Here is a 16881-nt window from a genome sequence, read left to right on the forward strand (position 1 = left end):
ATGATTTGGATTGATCCCTGTTCTAGATCTCGCATCGGAGGAGGCTGAAAATCCACTACAAAGGAGTGGTTCTAAGGCTCCAGCGTCCTCGAAATGGATAGAAGAGGTACAAAATGGATGGACCAACTCTGTACCAAAACACCTGCCTCGTGTGAGGCTCGAACTCACGACCTTCAGATTATGAGACTGACGCGCTGCCTACTGCGCCAACGAGGCTGACAGGGAACCTGAAAATGGACGATTTCTCGCAGCTGCACAGAAATGAAATTCAGCTTGGCCAAACAAAGGTGAGTCCCCAGGTATTTAAGCCCTGAACGGGTTTTGGAGGTGAAGAGTGCCACAGGAGATCCTAAAAACGGTGTTTTGACCCAGCTCCGGCTTACCTGAAAGGGACAAGCGGTAGACAATGGATGGGTTGCCTTTGCCACGTACTGTGTATCAAGCGAGGCTCAAGACACCATCTTCCCCCAAAACGGACCATTCTTCTTTTGTCTCGTAGTGCCGTCTTAAGTTAAATTCCTTAATTACAGCCACATTAGCTCCACTAATAAGACACACGGGTTTACCAGCAATGCCTGTAAACATATATTCAGTCACCCACTGGCGCTGGCAGGCGACAATTCTAAGTCTGCCAATTGTCCCGCCACTGTCCAAAGTCTCCTCTCAACAACATCTTGACTTAATGCAGATACGATGTCCAACCCAAGTTTGGTTTGCACAGGCTTCTTGTTCCAAATCTTGATGCCGTCTGGCCGTGACCGAGAACAAACTTAATGCCCCCCAAGACCCCACGCATAAAGGAACCGTGCATTGGCCGGGAATCGAACCCGGGTCTCCCGCGTGGCAGGCGAGAATTCTACCACTGAACCACCAATGCTCACACACGTGGCAGTTTTCTCAACGAATTCGCGCCATTGCCCAAGCGCTCCTCTCGAGGCGCAGCGGAAAATGTAGCCCGATACACCCACGCGTCACTCATCAAGACACCTCTGTGGCAGCTCCCTGATGGTCTAGTGGTCAGGATTCGGCGCTCTCACCGCCGCGGCCCGGGTTCGATTCCCGGTCAGGGAAACTGTGTTTTGCCCCACCTCCGCCTTACCCGAAAGGGACAAGCGGTAGACAATGGATGGGTTGCCTTTGCCACGTACTGTGTATCAAGAGAGCCTCAAGGCACCATCTCCCCCCAAAACGGACCATTCCTTGAAGCCGTCAACAAATGAAGCAGAGTTGCCAGTTCTTCAAGCCCAGGATGAGCTGCCGTCTTGGAGGTGAAGGGTGTGACAGGACATCCAAAAAATGTGTGGCCGAACTGCGCATCAAAACATGCCTCCCGTGAGGATAGAGCTCAACACCGCCAGTTTTCGAGACTTGCGCATGGCAGGCGACAATTCTGCCGCTGAGCTAACAACCCTTGCATGTCCGCCAATTGTCCCGCTGAATTCGCGCTACTGTCCAAACTCTCCTCTCCAGACGCTTAAAATGGATGCACAAACTCTGCCACGTACTGCGCATCAAAGCACATCGCTTGCGTGAGGCTACAAGTCACTACCTTCTGATTTCGTGATTCACATGTGGCAGGCGACAGTTCTAACGCTCAGCCACCAGCCCTTACAAGTCTGCCAATTGTCTCGTCGAATTCGCGCCACTCTCCAAAGTCTACTCTCAACAACATCTTGACTTAATGCAGATACGATGTCCAACCCAAGTTTGGTTTGCATAGACTTCTTGTTCCAACTTAACAGTCAGGCAAGAATGACTTCAAATTATCCCTCTCCATGGACCCTGTTGGCAAAGGAACTCCAGGCAACCTCCAGAGACTCAGCTCGGGAGCTGCTGATAACCAATTATCAGCCCTTGTTCATCCGCTTCCAATGCAAAGACATTCCTAACCCTACCTGGACAAAGTGTCCTAGAAGAAATAACAGGTAGGAGTCATTTGGGAGCCAACGTGTGGTGCCCCGCAATTCTGACCTGAGAAAAGAAAGAGGAATTGTGGTGAAAGTTGGATGAAGTGGTTTCAGAGGGCCGGCACACATCCATAGGGGAGGATCGCCTGCCACGTGTGAGTCTTGAAATCAAACAGATGGGAAGGCTTTCCACGGTCAATGGCAGAATGATTTGGATTGATCCCTGTTCTAGATCTCGCATCGGAGGAGGCTGAAAATCCACTACAAAGGAGTGGTTCTAAGGCTCCAGCGTCCTCGAAATGGGTAGAAGAGGTACAAAATGGATGGACCAACTCTGTACCAAAACACCTGCCTCGTGTGAGGCTCGAACTCACGACCTTCAGATTATGAGACTGACGCGCTGCCTACTGCGCCAACGAGGCTGACAGGGAACCTGAAAATGGACGATTTCTCGCAGCTGCACAGAAATGAAATTCAGCTTGGCCAAACAAAGGTGAGTCCCCAGGTATTTAAGCCCTGAACGGGTTTTGGAGGTGAAGAGTGCCACAGGAGATCCTAAAAACGGTGTTTTGACCCAGCTCCGGCTTACCTGAAAGGGACAAGCGGTAGACAATGGATGGGTTGCCTTTGCCACGTACTGTGTATCAAGCGAGGCTCAAGACACCATCTTCCCCCAAAACGGACCATTCTTCTTTTGTCTCGTAGTGCCGTCTTAAGTTAAATTCCTTAATTACAGCCACATTAGCTCCACTAATAAGACACACGGGTTTACCAGCAATGCCTGTAAACATATATTCAGTCACCCACTGGCGCTGGCAGGCGACAATTCTAAGTCTGCCAATTGTCCCGCCACTGTCCAAAGTCTCCTCTCAACAACATCTTGACTTAATGCAGATACGATGTCCAACCCAAGTTTGGTTTGCACAGGCTTCTTGTTCCAAATCTTGATGCCGTCTGGCCGTGACCGAGAACAAACTTAATGCCCCCCAAGACCCCACGCATAAAGGAACCGTGCATTGGCCGGGAATCGAACCCGGGTCTCCCGCGTGGCAGGCGAGAATTCTACCACTGAACCACCAATGCTCACACACGTGGCAGTTTTCTCAACGAATTCGCGCCATTGCCCAAGCGCTCCTCTCGAGGCGCAGCGGAAAATGTAGCCCGATACACCCACGCGTCACTCATCAAGACACCTCTGTGGCAGCTCCCTGATGGTCTAGTGGTCAGGATTCGGCGCTCTCACCGCCGCGGCCCGGGTTCGATTCCCGGTCAGGGAAACTGTGTTTTGCCCCACCTCCGCCTTACCCGAAAGGGACAAGCGGTAGACAATGGATGGGTTGCCTTTGCCACGTACTGTGTATCAAGAGAGCCTCAAGGCACCATCTCCCCCCAAAACGGACCATTCCTTGAAGCCGTCAACAAATGAAGCAGAGTTGCCAGTTCTTCAAGCCCAGGATGAGCTGCCGTCTTGGAGGTGAAGGGTGTGACAGGACATCCAAAAAATGTGTGGCCGAACTGCGCATCAAAACATGCCTCCCGTGAGGATAGAGCTCAACACCGCCAGTTTTCGAGACTTGCGCATGGCAGGCGACAATTCTACCGCTGAGCTAACAACCCTTGCATGTCCGCCAATTGTCCCGCTGAATTCGCGCTACTGTCCAAACTCTCCTCTCCAGACGCTTAAAATGGATGCACAAACTCTGCCACGTACTGCGCATCAAAGCACATCGCTTGCGTGAGGCTACAAGTCACTACCTTCTGATTTCGTGATTCACATGTGGCAGGCGACAGTTCTAACGCTCAGCCACCAGCCCTTACAAGTCTGCCAATTGTCTCGTCGAATTCGCGCCACTCTCCAAAGTCTACTCTCAACAACATCTTGACTTAATGCAGATACGATGTCCAACCCAAGTTTGGTTTGCATAGACTTCTTGTTCCAACTTAACAGTCAGGCAAGAATGACTTCAAATTATCCCTCTCCATGGACCCTGTTGGCAAAGGAACTCCAGGCAACCTCCAGAGACTCAGCTCGGGAGCTGCTGATAACCAATTATCAGCCCTTGTTCATCCGCTTCCAATGCAAAGACATTCCTAACCCTACCTGGACAAAGTGTCCTAGAAGAAATAACAGGTAGGAGTCATTTGGGAGCCAACGTGTGGTGCCCCGCAATTCTGACCTGAGAAAAGAAAGAGGAATTGTGGTGAAAGTTGGATGAAGTGGTTTCAGAGGGCCGGCACACATCCATAGGGGAGGATCGCCTGCCACGTGTGAGTCTTGAAATCAAACAGATGGGAAGGCTTTCCACGGTCAATGGCAGAATGATTTGGATTGATCCCTGTTCTAGATCTCGCATCGGAGGAGGCTGAAAATCCACTACAAAGGAGTGGTTCTAAGGCTCCAGCGTCCTCGAAATGGGTAGAAGAGGTACAAAATGGATGGACCAACTCTGTACCAAAACACCTGCCTCGTATGAGGCTCGAACTCACGACCTTCAGATTATGAGACTGACGCGCTGCCTACTGCGCCAACGAGGCTGACAGGGAACCTGAAAATGGACGATTTCTCGCAGCTGCACAGAAATGAAATTCAGCTTGGCCAAACAAAGGTGAGTCCCCAGGTATTTAAGCCCTGAACGGGTTTTGGAGGTGAAGAGTGCCACAGGAGATCCTAAAAACGGTGTTTTGACCCAGCTCCGGCTTACCTGAAAGGGACAAGCGGTAGACAATGGATGGGTTGCCTTTGCCACGTACTGTGTATCAAGCGAGGCTCAAGACACCATCTTCCCCCAAAACGGACCATTCTTCTTTTGTCTCGTAGTGCCGTCTTAAGTTAAATTCCTTAATTACAGCCACATTAGCTCCACTAATAAGACACACGGGTTTACCAGCAATGCCTGTAAACATATATTCAGTCACCCACTGGCGCTGGCAGGCGACAATTCTAAGTCTGCCAATTGTCCCGCCACTGTCCAAAGTCTCCTCTCAACAACATCTTGACTTAATGCAGATACGATGTCCAACCCAAGTTTGGTTTGCACAGGCTTCTTGTTCCAAATCTTGATGCCGTCTGGCCGTGACCGAGAACAAACTTAATGCCCCCCAAGACCCCACGCATAAAGGAACCGTGTATTGGCCGGGAATCGAACCCGGGTCTCCCGCGTGGCAGGTGAGAATTCTACCACTGAACCACCAATGCTCACACATGTGGCAGTTTTCTCAACGAATTCGCGCCATTGCCCAAGCGCTCCTCTCGAGGCGCAGCGGAAAATGTAGCCCGATACACCCACGCGTCACTCATCAAGACACCTCTGTGGCAGCTCCCTGATGGTCTAGTGGTCAGGATTCGGCGCTCTCACCGCCGCGGCCCGGGTTCGATTCCCGGTCAGGGAAACTGTGTTTTGCCCCACCTCCGCCTTACCCGAAAGGGACAAGCGGTAGACAATGGATGGGTTGCCTTTGCCACGTACTGTGTATCAAGAGAGCCTCAAGGCACCATCTCCCCCCAAAACGGACCATTCCTTGAAGCCGTCAACAAATGAAGCAGAGTTGCCAGTTCTTCAAGCCCAGGATGAGCTGCCGTCTTGGAGGTGAAGGGTGTGACAGGACATCCAAAAAATGTGTGGCCGAACTGCGCATCAAAACATGCCTCCCGTGAGGATAGAGCTCAACACCGCCAGTTTTCGAGACTTGCGCATGGCAGGCGACAATTCTACCGCTGAGCTAACAACCCTTGCATGTCCGCCAATTGTCCCGCTGAATTCGCGCTACTGTCCAAACTCTCCTCTCCAGACGCTTAAAATGGATGCACAAACTCTGCCACGTACTGCGCATCAAAGCACATCGCTTGCGTGAGGCTACAAGTCACTACCTTCTGATTTCGTGATTCACATGTGGCAGGCGACAGTTCTAACGCTCAGCCACCAGCCCTTACAAGTCTGCCAATTGTCTCGTCGAATTCGCGCCACTCTCCAAAGTCTACTCTCAACAACATCTTGACTTAATGCAGATACGATGTCCAACCCAAGTTTGGTTTGCATAGACTTCTTGTTCCAACTTAACAGTCAGGCAAGAATGACTTCAAATTATCCCTCTCCATGGACCCTGTTGGCAAAGGAACTCCAGGCAACCTCCAGAGACTCAGCTCGGGAGCTGCTGATAACCAATTATCAGCCCTTGTTCATCCGCTTCCAATGCAAAGACATTCCTAACCCTACCTGGACAAAGTGTCCTAGAAGAAATAACAGGTAGGAGTCATTTGGGAGCCAACGTGTGGTGCCCCGCAATTCTGACCTGAGAAAAGAAAGAGGAATTGTGGTGAAAGTTGGATGAAGTGGTTTCAGAGGGCCGGCACACATCCATAGGGGAGGATCGCCTGCCACGTGTGAGTCTTGAAATCAAACAGATGGGAAGGCTTTCCACGGTCAATGGCAGAATGATTTGGATTGATCCCTGTTCTAGATCTCGCATCGGAGGAGGCTGAAAATCCACTACAAAGGAGTGGTTCTAAGGCTCCAGCGTCCTCGAAATGGATAGAAGAGGTACAAAATGGATGGACCAACTCTGTACCAAAACACCTGCCTCGTGTGAGGCTCGAACTCACGACCTTCAGATTATGAGACTGACGCGCTGCCTACTGCGCCAACGAGGCTGACAGGGAACCTGAAAATGGACGATTTCTCGCAGCTGCACAGAAATGAAATTCAGCTTGGCCAAACAAAGGTGAGTCCCCAGGTATTTAAGCCCTGAACGGGTTTTGGAGGTGAAGAGTGCCACAGGAGATCCTAAAAACGGTGTTTTGACCCAGCTCCGGCTTACCTGAAAGGGACAAGCGGTAGACAATGGATGGGTTGCCTTTGCCACGTACTGTGTATCAAGCGAGGCTCAAGACACCATCTTCCCCCAAAACGGACCATTCTTCTTTTGTCTCGTAGTGCCGTCTTAAGTTAAATTCCTTAATTACAGCCACATTAGCTCCACTAATAAGACACACGGGTTTACCAGCAATGCCTGTAAACATATATTCAGTCACCCACTGGCGCTGGCAGGCGACAATTCTAAGTCTGCCAATTGTCCCGCCACTGTCCAAAGTCTCCTCTCAACAACATCTTGACTTAATGCAGATACGATGTCCAACCCAAGTTTGGTTTGCACAGGCTTCTTGTTCCAAATCTTGATGCCATCTGGCCGTGACCGAGAACAAACTTAATGCCCCCCAAGACCCCACGCATAAAGGAACCGTGCATTGGCCGGGAATCGAACCCGGGTCTCCCGCGTGGCAGGCGAGAATTCTACCACTGAACCACCAATGCTCACACACGTGGCAGTTTTCTCAACGAATTCGCGCCATTGCCCAAGCGCTCCTCTCGAGGCGCAGCGGAAAATGTAGCCCGATACACCCACGCGTCACTCATCAAGACACCTCTGTGGCAGCTCCCTGATGGTCTAGTGGTCAGGATTCGGCGCTCTCACCGCCGCGGCCCGGGTTCGATTCCCGGTCAGGGAAACTGTGTTTTGCCCCACCTCCGCCTTACCCGAAAGGGACAAGCGGTAGACAATGGATGGGTTGCCTTTGCCACGTACTGTGTATCAAGAGAGCCTCAAGGCACCATCTCCCCCCAAAACGGACCATTCCTTGAAGCCGTCAACAAATGAAGCAGAGTTGCCAGTTCTTCAAGCCCAGGATGAGCTGCCGTCTTGGAGGTGAAGGGTGTGACAGGACATCCAAAAAATGTGTGGCCGAACTGCGCATCAAAACATGCCTCCCGTGAGGATAGAGCTCAACACCGCCAGTTTTCGAGACTTGCGCATGGCAGGCGACAATTCTGCCGCTGAGCTAACAACCCTTGCATGTCCGCCAATTGTCCCGCTGAATTCGCGCTACTGTCCAAACTCTCCTCTCCAGACGCTTAAAATGGATGCACAAACTCTGCCACGTACTGCGCATCAAAGCACATCGCTTGCGTGAGGCTACAAGTCACTACCTTCTGATTTCGTGATTCACATGTGGCAGGCGACAGTTCTAACGCTCAGCCACCAGCCCTTACAAGTCTGCCAATTGTCTCGTCGAATTCGCGCCACTCTCCAAAGTCTACTCTCAACAACATCTTGACTTAATGCAGATACGATGTCCAACCCAAGTTTGGTTTGCATAGACTTCTTGTTCCAACTTAACAGTCAGGCAAGAATGACTTCAAATTATCCCTCTCCATGGACCCTGTTGGCAAAGGAACTCCAGGCAACCTCCAGAGACTCAGCTCGGGAGCTGCTGATAACCAATTATCAGCCCTTGTTCATCCGCTTCCAATGCAAAGACATTCCTAACCCTACCTGGACAAAGTGTCCTAGAAGAAATAACAGGTAGGAGTCATTTGGGAGCCAACGTGTGGTGCCCCGCAATTCTGACCTGAGAAAAGAAAGAGGAATTGTGGTGAAAGTTGGATGAAGTGGTTTCAGAGGGCCGGCACACATCCATAGGGGAGGATCGCCTGCCACGTGTGAGTCTTGAAATCAAACAGATGGGAAGGCTTTCCACGGTCAATGGCAGAATGATTTGGATTGATCCCTGTTCTAGATCTCGCATCGGAGGAGGCTGAAAATCCACTACAAAGGAGTGGTTCTAAGGCTCCAGCGTCCTCGAAATGGGTAGAAGAGGTACAAAATGGATGGACCAACTCTGTACCAAAACACCTGCCTCGTGTGAGGCTCGAACTCACGACCTTCAGATTATGAGACTGACGCGCTGCCTACTGCGCCAACGAGGCTGACAGGGAACCTGAAAATGGACGATTTCTCGCAGCTGCACAGAAATGAAATTCAGCTTGGCCAAACAAAGGTGAGTCCCCAGGTATTTAAGCCCTGAACGGGTTTTGGAGGTGAAGAGTGCCACAGGAGATCCTAAAAACGGTGTTTTGACCCAGCTCCGGCTTACCTGAAAGGGACAAGCGGTAGACAATGGATGGGTTGCCTTTGCCACGTACTGTGTATCAAGCGAGGCTCAAGACACCATCTTCCCCCAAAACGGACCATTCTTCTTTTGTCTCGTAGTGCCGTCTTAAGTTAAATTCCTTAATTACAGCCACATTAGCTCCACTAATAAGACACACGGGTTTACCAGCAATGCCTGTAAACATATATTCAGTCACCCACTGGCGCTGGCAGGCGACAATTCTAAGTCTGCCAATTGTCCCGCCACTGTCCAAAGTCTCCTCTCAACAACATCTTGACTTAATGCAGATACGATGTCCAACCCAAGTTTGGTTTGCACAGGCTTCTTGTTCCAAATCTTGATGCCGTCTGGCCGTGACCGAGAACAAACTTAATGCCCCCCAAGACCCCACGCATAAAGGAACCGTGTATTGGCCGGGAATCGAACCCGGGTCTCCCGCGTGGCAGGCGAGAATTCTACCACTGAACCACCAATGCTCACACACGTGGCAGTTTTCTCAACGAATTCGCGCCATTGCCCAAGCGCTCCTCTCGAGGCGCAGCGGAAAATGTAGCCCGATACACCCACGCGTCACTCATCAAGACACCTCTGTGGCAGCTCCCTGATGGTCTAGTGGTCAGGATTCGGCGCTCTCACCGCCGCGGCCCGGGTTCGATTCCCGGTCAGGGAAACTGTGTTTTGCCCCACCTCCGCCTTACCCGAAAGGGACAAGCGGTAGACAATGGATGGGTTGCCTTTGCCACGTACTGTGTATCAAGAGAGCCTCAAGGCACCATCTCCCCCCAAAACGGACCATTCCTTGAAGCCGTCAACAAATGAAGCAGAGTTGCCAGTTCTTCAAGCCCAGGATGAGCTGCCGTCTTGGAGGTGAAGGGTGTGACAGGACATCCAAAAAATGTGTGGCCGAACTGCGCATCAAAACATGCCTCCCGTGAGGATAGAGCTCAACACCGCCAGTTTTCGAGACTTGCGCATGGCAGGCGACAATTCTACCGCTGAGCTAACAACCCTTGCATGTCCGCCAATTGTCCCGCTGAATTCGCGCTACTGTCCAAACTCTCCTCTCCAGACGCTTAAAATGGATGCACAAACTCTGCCACGTACTGCGCATCAAAGCACATCGCTTGCGTGAGGCTACAAGTCACTACCTTCTGATTTCGTGATTCACATGTGGCAGGCGACAGTTCTAACGCTCAGCCACCAGCCCTTACAAGTCTGCCAATTGTCTCGTCGAATTCGCGCCACTCTCCAAAGTCTACTCTCAACAACATCTTGACTTAATGCAGATACGATGTCCAACCCAAGTTTGGTTTGCATAGACTTCTTGTTCCAACTTAACAGTCAGGCAAGAATGACTTCAAATTATCCCTCTCCATGGACCCTGTTGGCAAAGGAACTCCAGGCAACCTCCAGAGACTCAGCTCGGGAGCTGCTGATAACCAATTATCAGCCCTTGTTCATCCGCTTCCAATGCAAAGACATTCCTAACCCTACCTGGACAAAGTGTCCTAGAAGAAATAACAGGTAGGAGTCATTTGGGAGCCAACGTGTGGTGCCCCGCAATTCTGACCTGAGAAAAGAAAGAGGAATTGTGGTGAAAGTTGGATGAAGTGGTTTCAGAGGGCCGGCACACATCCATAGGGGAGGATCGCCTGCCACGTGTGAGTCTTGAAATCAAACAGATGGGAAGGCTTTCCACGGTCAATGGCAGAATGATTTGGATTGATCCCTGTTCTAGATCTCGCATCGGAGGAGGCTGAAAATCCACTACAAAGGAGTGGTTCTAAGGCTCCAGCGTCCTCGAAATGGATAGAAGAGGTACAAAATGGATGGACCAACTCTGTACCAAAACACCTGCCTCGTGTGAGGCTCGAACTCACGACCTTCAGATTATGAGACTGACGCGCTGCCTACTGCGCCAACGAGGCTGACAGGGAACCTGAAAATGGACGATTTCTCGCAGCTGCACAGAAATGAAATTCAGCTTGGCCAAACAAAGGTGAGTCCCCAGGTATTTAAGCCCTGAACGGGTTTTGGAGGTGAAGAGTGCCACAGGAGATCCTAAAAACGGTGTTTTGACCCAGCTCCGGCTTACCTGAAAGGGACAAGCGGTAGACAATGGATGGGTTGCCTTTGCCACGTACTGTGTATCAAGCGAGGCTCAAGACACCATCTTCCCCCAAAACGGACCATTCTTCTTTTGTCTCGTAGTGCCGTCTTAAGTTAAATTCCTTAATTACAGCCACATTAGCTCCACTAATAAGACACACGGGTTTACCAGCAATGCCTGTAAACATATATTCAGTCACCCACTGGCGCTGGCAGGCGACAATTCTAAGTCTGCCAATTGTCCCGCCACTGTCCAAAGTCTCCTCTCAACAACATCTTGACTTAATGCAGATACGATGTCCAACCCAAGTTTGGTTTGCACAGGCTTCTTGTTCCAAATCTTGATGCCATCTGGCCGTGACCGAGAACAAACTTAATGCCCCCCAAGACCCCACGCATAAAGGAACCGTGCATTGGCCGGGAATCGAACCCGGGTCTCCCGCGTGGCAGGCGAGAATTCTACCACTGAACCACCAATGCTCACACACGTGGCAGTTTTCTCAACGAATTCGCGCCATTGCCCAAGCGCTCCTCTCGAGGCGCAGCGGAAAATGTAGCCCGATACACCCACGCGTCACTCATCAAGACACCTCTGTGGCAGCTCCCTGATGGTCTAGTGGTCAGGATTCGGCGCTCTCACCGCCGCGGCCCGGGTTCGATTCCCGGTCAGGGAAACTGTGTTTTGCCCCACCTCCGCCTTACCCGAAAGGGACAAGCGGTAGACAATGGATGGGTTGCCTTTGCCACGTACTGTGTATCAAGAGAGCCTCAAGGCACCATCTCCCCCCAAAACGGACCATTCCTTGAAGCCGTCAACAAATGAAGCAGAGTTGCCAGTTCTTCAAGCCCAGGATGAGCTGCCGTCTTGGAGGTGAAGGGTGTGACAGGACATCCAAAAAATGTGTGGCCGAACTGCGCATCAAAACATGCCTCCCGTGAGGATAGAGCTCAACACCGCCAGTTTTCGAGACTTGCGCATGGCAGGCGACAATTCTGCCGCTGAGCTAACAACCCTTGCATGTCCGCCAATTGTCCCGCTGAATTCGCGCTACTGTCCAAACTCTCCTCTCCAGACGCTTAAAATGGATGCACAAACTCTGCCACGTACTGCGCATCAAAGCACATCGCTTGCGTGAGGCTACAAGTCACTACCTTCTGATTTCGTGATTCACATGTGGCAGGCGACAGTTCTAACGCTCAGCCACCAGCCCTTACAAGTCTGCCAATTGTCTCGTCGAATTCGCGCCACTCTCCAAAGTCTACTCTCAACAACATCTTGACTTAATGCAGATACGATGTCCAACCCAAGTTTGGTTTGCATAGACTTCTTGTTCCAACTTAACAGTCAGGCAAGAATGACTTCAAATTATCCCTCTCCATGGACCCTGTTGGCAAAGGAACTCCAGGCAACCTCCAGAGACTCAGCTCGGGAGCTGCTGATAACCAATTATCAGCCCTTGTTCATCCGCTTCCAATGCAAAGACATTCCTAACCCTACCTGGACAAAGTGTCCTAGAAGAAATAACAGGTAGGAGTCATTTGGGAGCCAACGTGTGGTGCCCCGCAATTCTGACCTGAGAAAAGAAAGAGGAATTGTGGTGAAAGTTGGATGAAGTGGTTTCAGAGGGCCGGCACACATCCATAGGGGAGGATCGCCTGCCACGTGTGAGTCTTGAAATCAAACAGATGGGAAGGCTTTCCACGGTCAATGGCAGAATGATTTGGATTGATCCCTGTTCTAGATCTCGCATCGGAGGAGGCTGAAAATCCACTACAAAGGAGTGGTTCTAAGGCTCCAGCGTCCTCGAAATGGGTAGAAGAGGTACAAAATGGATGGACCAACTCTGTACCAAAACACCTGCCTCGTGTGAGGCTCGAACTCACGACCTTCAGATTATGAGACTGACGCGCTGCCTACTGCGCCAACGAGGCTGACAGGGAACCTGAAAATGGACGATTTCTCGCAGCTGCACAGAAATGAAATTCAGCTTGGCCAAACAAAGGTGAGTCCCCAGGTATTTAAGCCCTGAACGGGTTTTGGAGGTGAAGAGTGCCACAGGAGATCCTAAAAACGGTGTTTTGACCCAGCTCCGGCTTACCTGAAAGGGACAAGCGGTAGACAATGGATGGGTTGCCTTTGCCACGTACTGTGTATCAAGCGAGGCTCAAGACACCATCTTCCCCCAAAACGGACCATTCTTCTTTTGTCTCGTAGTGCCGTCTTAAGTTAAATTCCTTAATTACAGCCACATTAGCTCCACTAATAAGACACACGGGTTTACCAGCAATGCCTGTAAACATATATTCAGTCACCCACTGGCGCTGGCAGGCGACAATTCTAAGTCTGCCAATTGTCCCGCCACTGTCCAAAGTCTCCTCTCAACAACATCTTGACTTAATGCAGATACGATGTCCAACCCAAGTTTGGTTTGCACAGGCTTCTTGTTCCAAATCTTGATGCCGTCTGGCCGTGACCGAGAACAAACTTAATGCCCCCCAAGACCCCACGCATAAAGGAACCGTGTATTGGCCGGGAATCGAACCCGGGTCTCCCGCGTGGCAGGCGAGAATTCTACCACTGAACCACCAATGCTCACACACGTGGCAGTTTTCTCAACGAATTCGCGCCATTGCCCAAGCGCTCCTCTCGAGGCGCAGCGGAAAATGTAGCCCGATACACCCACGCGTCACTCATCAAGACACCTCTGTGGCAGCTCCCTGATGGTCTAGTGGTCAGGATTCGGCGCTCTCACCGCCGCGGCCCGGGTTCGATTCCCGGTCAGGGAAACTGTGTTTTGCCCCACCTCCGCCTTACCCGAAAGGGACAAGCGGTAGACAATGGATGGGTTGCCTTTGCCACGTACTGTGTATCAAGAGAGCCTCAAGGCACCATCTCCCCCCAAAACGGACCATTCCTTGAAGCCGTCAACAAATGAAGCAGAGTTGCCAGTTCTTCAAGCCCAGGATGAGCTGCCGTCTTGGAGGTGAAGGGTGTGACAGGACATCCAAAAAATGTGTGGCCGAACTGCGCATCAAAACATGCCTCCCGTGAGGATAGAGCTCAACACCGCCAGTTTTCGAGACTTGCGCATGGCAGGCGACAATTCTACCGCTGAGCTAACAACCCTTGCATGTCCGCCAATTGTCCCGCTGAATTCGCGCTACTGTCCAAACTCTCCTCTCCAGACGCTTAAAATGGATGCACAAACTCTGCCACGTACTGCGCATCAAAGCACATCGCTTGCGTGAGGCTACAAGTCACTACCTTCTGATTTCGTGATTCACATGTGGCAGGCGACAGTTCTAACGCTCAGCCACCAGCCCTTACAAGTCTGCCAATTGTCTCGTCGAATTCGCGCCACTCTCCAAAGTCTACTCTCAACAACATCTTGACTTAATGCAGATACGATGTCCAACCCAAGTTTGGTTTGCATAGACTTCTTGTTCCAACTTAACAGTCAGGCAAGAATGACTTCAAATTATCCCTCTCCATGGACCCTGTTGGCAAAGGAACTCCAGGCAACCTCCAGAGACTCAGCTCGGGAGCTGCTGATAACCAATTATCAGCCCTTGTTCATCCGCTTCCAATGCAAAGACATTCCTAACCCTACCTGGACAAAGTGTCCTAGAAGAAATAACAGGTAGGAGTCATTTGGGAGCCAACGTGTGGTGCCCCGCAATTCTGACCTGAGAAAAGAAAGAGGAATTGTGGTGAAAGTTGGATGAAGTGGTTTCAGAGGGCCGGCACACATCCATAGGGGAGGATCGCCTGCCACGTGTGAGTCTTGAAATCAAACAGATGGGAAGGCTTTCCACGGTCAATGGCAGAATGATTTGGATTGATCCCTGTTCTAGATCTCGCATCGGAGGAGGCTGAAAATCCACTACAAAGGAGTGGTTCTAAGGCTCCAGCGTCCTCGAAATGGGTAGAAGAGGTACAAAATGGATGGACCAACTCTGTACCAAAACACCTGCCTCGTGTGAGGCTCGAACTCACGACCTTCAGATTATGAGACTGACGCGCTGCCTACTGCGCCAACGAGGCTGACAGGGAACCTGAAAATGGACGATTTCTCGCAGCTGCACAGAAATGAAATTCAGCTTGGCCAAACAAAGGTGAGTCCCCAGGTATTTAAGCCCTGAACGGGTTTTGGAGGTGAAGAGTGCCACAGGAGATCCTAAAAACGGTGTTTTGACCCAGCTCCGGCTTACCTGAAAGGGACAAGCGGTAGACAATGGATGGGTTGCCTTTGCCACGTACTGTGTATCAAGCGAGGCTCAAGACACCATCTTCCCCCAAAACGGACCATTCTTCTTTTGTCTCGTAGTGCCGTCTTAAGTTAAATTCCTTAATTACAGCCACATTAGCTCCACTAATAAGACACACGGGTTTACCAGCAATGCCTGTAAACATATATTCAGTCACCCACTGGCGCTGGCAGGCGACAATTCTAAGTCTGCCAATTGTCCCGCCACTGTCCAAAGTCTCCTCTCAACAACATCTTGACTTAATGCAGATACGATGTCCAACCCAAGTTTGGTTTGCACAGGCTTCTTGTTCCAAATCTTGATGCCGTCTGGCCGTGACCGAGAACAAACTTAATGCCCCCCAAGACCCCACGCATAAAGGAACCGTGCATTGGCCGGGAATCGAACCCGGGTCTCCCGCGTGGCAGGCGAGAATTCTACCACTGAACCACCAATGCTCACACACGTGGCAGTTTTCTCAACGAATTCGCGCCATTGCCCAAGCGCTCCTCTCGAGGCGCAGCGGAAAATGTAGCCCGATACACCCACGCGTCACTCATCAAGACACCTCTGTGGCAGCTCCCTGATGGTCTAGTGGTCAGGATTCGGCGCTCTCACCGCCGCGGCCCGGGTTCGATTCCCGGTCAGGGAAACTGTGTTTTGCCCCACCTCCGCCTTACCCGAAAGGGACAAGCGGTAGACAATGGATGGGTTGCCTTTGCCACGTACTGTGTATCAAGAGAGCCTCAAGGCACCATCTCCCCCCAAAACGGACCATTCCTTGAAGCCGTCAACAAATGAAGCAGAGTTGCCAGTTCTTCAAGCCCAGGATGAGCTGCCGTCTTGGAGGTGAAGGGTGTGACAGGACATCCAAAAAATGTGTGGCCGAACTGCGCATCAAAACATGCCTCCCGTGAGGATAGAGCTCAACACCGCCAGTTTTCGAGACTTGCGCATGGCAGGCGACAATTCTGCCGCTGAGCTAACAACCCTTGCATGTCCGCCAATTGTCCCGCTGAATTCGCGCTACTGTCCAAACTCTCCTCTCCAGACGCTTAAAATGGATGCACAAACTCTGCCACGTACTGCGCATCAAAGCACATCGCTTGCGTGAGGCTACAAGTCACTACCTTCTGATTTCGTGATTCACATGTGGCAGGCGACAGTTCTAACGCTCAGCCACCAGCCCTTACAAGTCTGCCAATTGTCTCGTCGAATTCGCGCCACTCTCCAAAGTCTACTCTCAACAACATCTTGACTTAATGCAGATACGATGTCCAACCCAAGTTTGGTTTGCATAGACTTCTTGTTCCAACTTAACAGTCAGGCAAGAATGACTTCAAATTATCCCTCTCCATGGACCCTGTTGGCAAAGGAACTCCAGGCAACCTCCAGAGACTCAGCTCGGGAGCTGCTGATAACCAATTATCAGCCCTTGTTCATCCGCTTCCAATGCAAAGACATTCCTAACCCTACCTGGACAAAGTGTCCTAGAAGAAATAACAGGTAGGAGTCATTTGGGAGCCAACGTGTGGTGCCCCGCAATTCTGACCTGAGAAAAGAAAGAGGAATTGTGGTGAAAGTTGGATGAAGTGGTTTCAGAGGGCCGGCACACATCCATAGGGGAGGATCGCCTGCCACGTGTGAGTCTTGAAATCAAACAGATGGGAA

The 16881-nt window shown here is 51.1% G+C and overlaps 24 non-coding genes across 24 annotated transcripts; 8 read left to right on the forward strand and 16 right to left on the reverse strand.

The window, feature by feature from the left end:
- Window positions 1-143: 143 nt before the first annotated feature.
- trnam-cau (transfer RNA methionine (anticodon CAU)) lies at window positions 144-216 on the reverse strand. Its single transcript has one exon. It is a non-coding gene; the product is annotated as a tRNA-Met (tRNA).
- Window positions 217-806: 590 nt separating this feature from the next.
- On the reverse strand, window positions 807-877 carry trnag-gcc (transfer RNA glycine (anticodon GCC)). The gene has a single exon. It is a non-coding gene; the product is annotated as a tRNA-Gly (tRNA).
- A 122-nt stretch (window positions 878-999) lies between these two features.
- Window positions 1000-1071, forward strand: trnae-cuc (transfer RNA glutamic acid (anticodon CUC)). The gene has a single exon. It is a non-coding gene; the product is annotated as a tRNA-Glu (tRNA).
- Window positions 1072-2256: 1185 nt separating this feature from the next.
- On the reverse strand, window positions 2257-2329 carry trnam-cau (transfer RNA methionine (anticodon CAU)). Its single transcript has one exon. It is a non-coding gene; the product is annotated as a tRNA-Met (tRNA).
- Window positions 2330-2919: 590 nt separating this feature from the next.
- Window positions 2920-2990, reverse strand: trnag-gcc (transfer RNA glycine (anticodon GCC)). Its single transcript has one exon. It is a non-coding gene; the product is annotated as a tRNA-Gly (tRNA).
- Window positions 2991-3112: 122 nt separating this feature from the next.
- Window positions 3113-3184, forward strand: trnae-cuc (transfer RNA glutamic acid (anticodon CUC)). The gene has a single exon. It is a non-coding gene; the product is annotated as a tRNA-Glu (tRNA).
- A 1185-nt stretch (window positions 3185-4369) lies between these two features.
- trnam-cau (transfer RNA methionine (anticodon CAU)) lies at window positions 4370-4442 on the reverse strand. Its single transcript has one exon. It is a non-coding gene; the product is annotated as a tRNA-Met (tRNA).
- Window positions 4443-5032: 590 nt separating this feature from the next.
- On the reverse strand, window positions 5033-5103 carry trnag-gcc (transfer RNA glycine (anticodon GCC)). Its single transcript has one exon. It is a non-coding gene; the product is annotated as a tRNA-Gly (tRNA).
- Window positions 5104-5225: 122 nt separating this feature from the next.
- On the forward strand, window positions 5226-5297 carry trnae-cuc (transfer RNA glutamic acid (anticodon CUC)). The gene has a single exon. It is a non-coding gene; the product is annotated as a tRNA-Glu (tRNA).
- A 1185-nt stretch (window positions 5298-6482) lies between these two features.
- trnam-cau (transfer RNA methionine (anticodon CAU)) lies at window positions 6483-6555 on the reverse strand. Its single transcript has one exon. It is a non-coding gene; the product is annotated as a tRNA-Met (tRNA).
- Window positions 6556-7145: 590 nt separating this feature from the next.
- On the reverse strand, window positions 7146-7216 carry trnag-gcc (transfer RNA glycine (anticodon GCC)). The gene has a single exon. It is a non-coding gene; the product is annotated as a tRNA-Gly (tRNA).
- A 122-nt stretch (window positions 7217-7338) lies between these two features.
- trnae-cuc (transfer RNA glutamic acid (anticodon CUC)) lies at window positions 7339-7410 on the forward strand. Its single transcript has one exon. It is a non-coding gene; the product is annotated as a tRNA-Glu (tRNA).
- Window positions 7411-8595: 1185 nt separating this feature from the next.
- On the reverse strand, window positions 8596-8668 carry trnam-cau (transfer RNA methionine (anticodon CAU)). The gene has a single exon. It is a non-coding gene; the product is annotated as a tRNA-Met (tRNA).
- Window positions 8669-9258: 590 nt separating this feature from the next.
- On the reverse strand, window positions 9259-9329 carry trnag-gcc (transfer RNA glycine (anticodon GCC)). The gene has a single exon. It is a non-coding gene; the product is annotated as a tRNA-Gly (tRNA).
- A 122-nt stretch (window positions 9330-9451) lies between these two features.
- Window positions 9452-9523, forward strand: trnae-cuc (transfer RNA glutamic acid (anticodon CUC)). The gene has a single exon. It is a non-coding gene; the product is annotated as a tRNA-Glu (tRNA).
- Window positions 9524-10708: 1185 nt separating this feature from the next.
- On the reverse strand, window positions 10709-10781 carry trnam-cau (transfer RNA methionine (anticodon CAU)). The gene has a single exon. It is a non-coding gene; the product is annotated as a tRNA-Met (tRNA).
- Window positions 10782-11371: 590 nt separating this feature from the next.
- trnag-gcc (transfer RNA glycine (anticodon GCC)) lies at window positions 11372-11442 on the reverse strand. Its single transcript has one exon. It is a non-coding gene; the product is annotated as a tRNA-Gly (tRNA).
- A 122-nt stretch (window positions 11443-11564) lies between these two features.
- Window positions 11565-11636, forward strand: trnae-cuc (transfer RNA glutamic acid (anticodon CUC)). The gene has a single exon. It is a non-coding gene; the product is annotated as a tRNA-Glu (tRNA).
- A 1185-nt stretch (window positions 11637-12821) lies between these two features.
- On the reverse strand, window positions 12822-12894 carry trnam-cau (transfer RNA methionine (anticodon CAU)). The gene has a single exon. It is a non-coding gene; the product is annotated as a tRNA-Met (tRNA).
- Window positions 12895-13484: 590 nt separating this feature from the next.
- On the reverse strand, window positions 13485-13555 carry trnag-gcc (transfer RNA glycine (anticodon GCC)). The gene has a single exon. It is a non-coding gene; the product is annotated as a tRNA-Gly (tRNA).
- A 122-nt stretch (window positions 13556-13677) lies between these two features.
- On the forward strand, window positions 13678-13749 carry trnae-cuc (transfer RNA glutamic acid (anticodon CUC)). Its single transcript has one exon. It is a non-coding gene; the product is annotated as a tRNA-Glu (tRNA).
- Window positions 13750-14934: 1185 nt separating this feature from the next.
- trnam-cau (transfer RNA methionine (anticodon CAU)) lies at window positions 14935-15007 on the reverse strand. The gene has a single exon. It is a non-coding gene; the product is annotated as a tRNA-Met (tRNA).
- Window positions 15008-15597: 590 nt separating this feature from the next.
- Window positions 15598-15668, reverse strand: trnag-gcc (transfer RNA glycine (anticodon GCC)). Its single transcript has one exon. It is a non-coding gene; the product is annotated as a tRNA-Gly (tRNA).
- Window positions 15669-15790: 122 nt separating this feature from the next.
- On the forward strand, window positions 15791-15862 carry trnae-cuc (transfer RNA glutamic acid (anticodon CUC)). Its single transcript has one exon. It is a non-coding gene; the product is annotated as a tRNA-Glu (tRNA).
- Window positions 15863-16881: the final 1019 nt, after the last annotated feature.

This window comes from Copadichromis virginalis, linkage group LG23, assembly GCF_057382275.1.
Source record: "Copadichromis virginalis isolate Kocher_CV1m ecotype Utaka linkage group LG23, C_Virginalis_male_GT1.1, whole genome shotgun sequence".
Lineage (NCBI taxonomy): Eukaryota > Metazoa > Chordata > Actinopteri > Cichliformes > Cichlidae > Copadichromis > Copadichromis virginalis.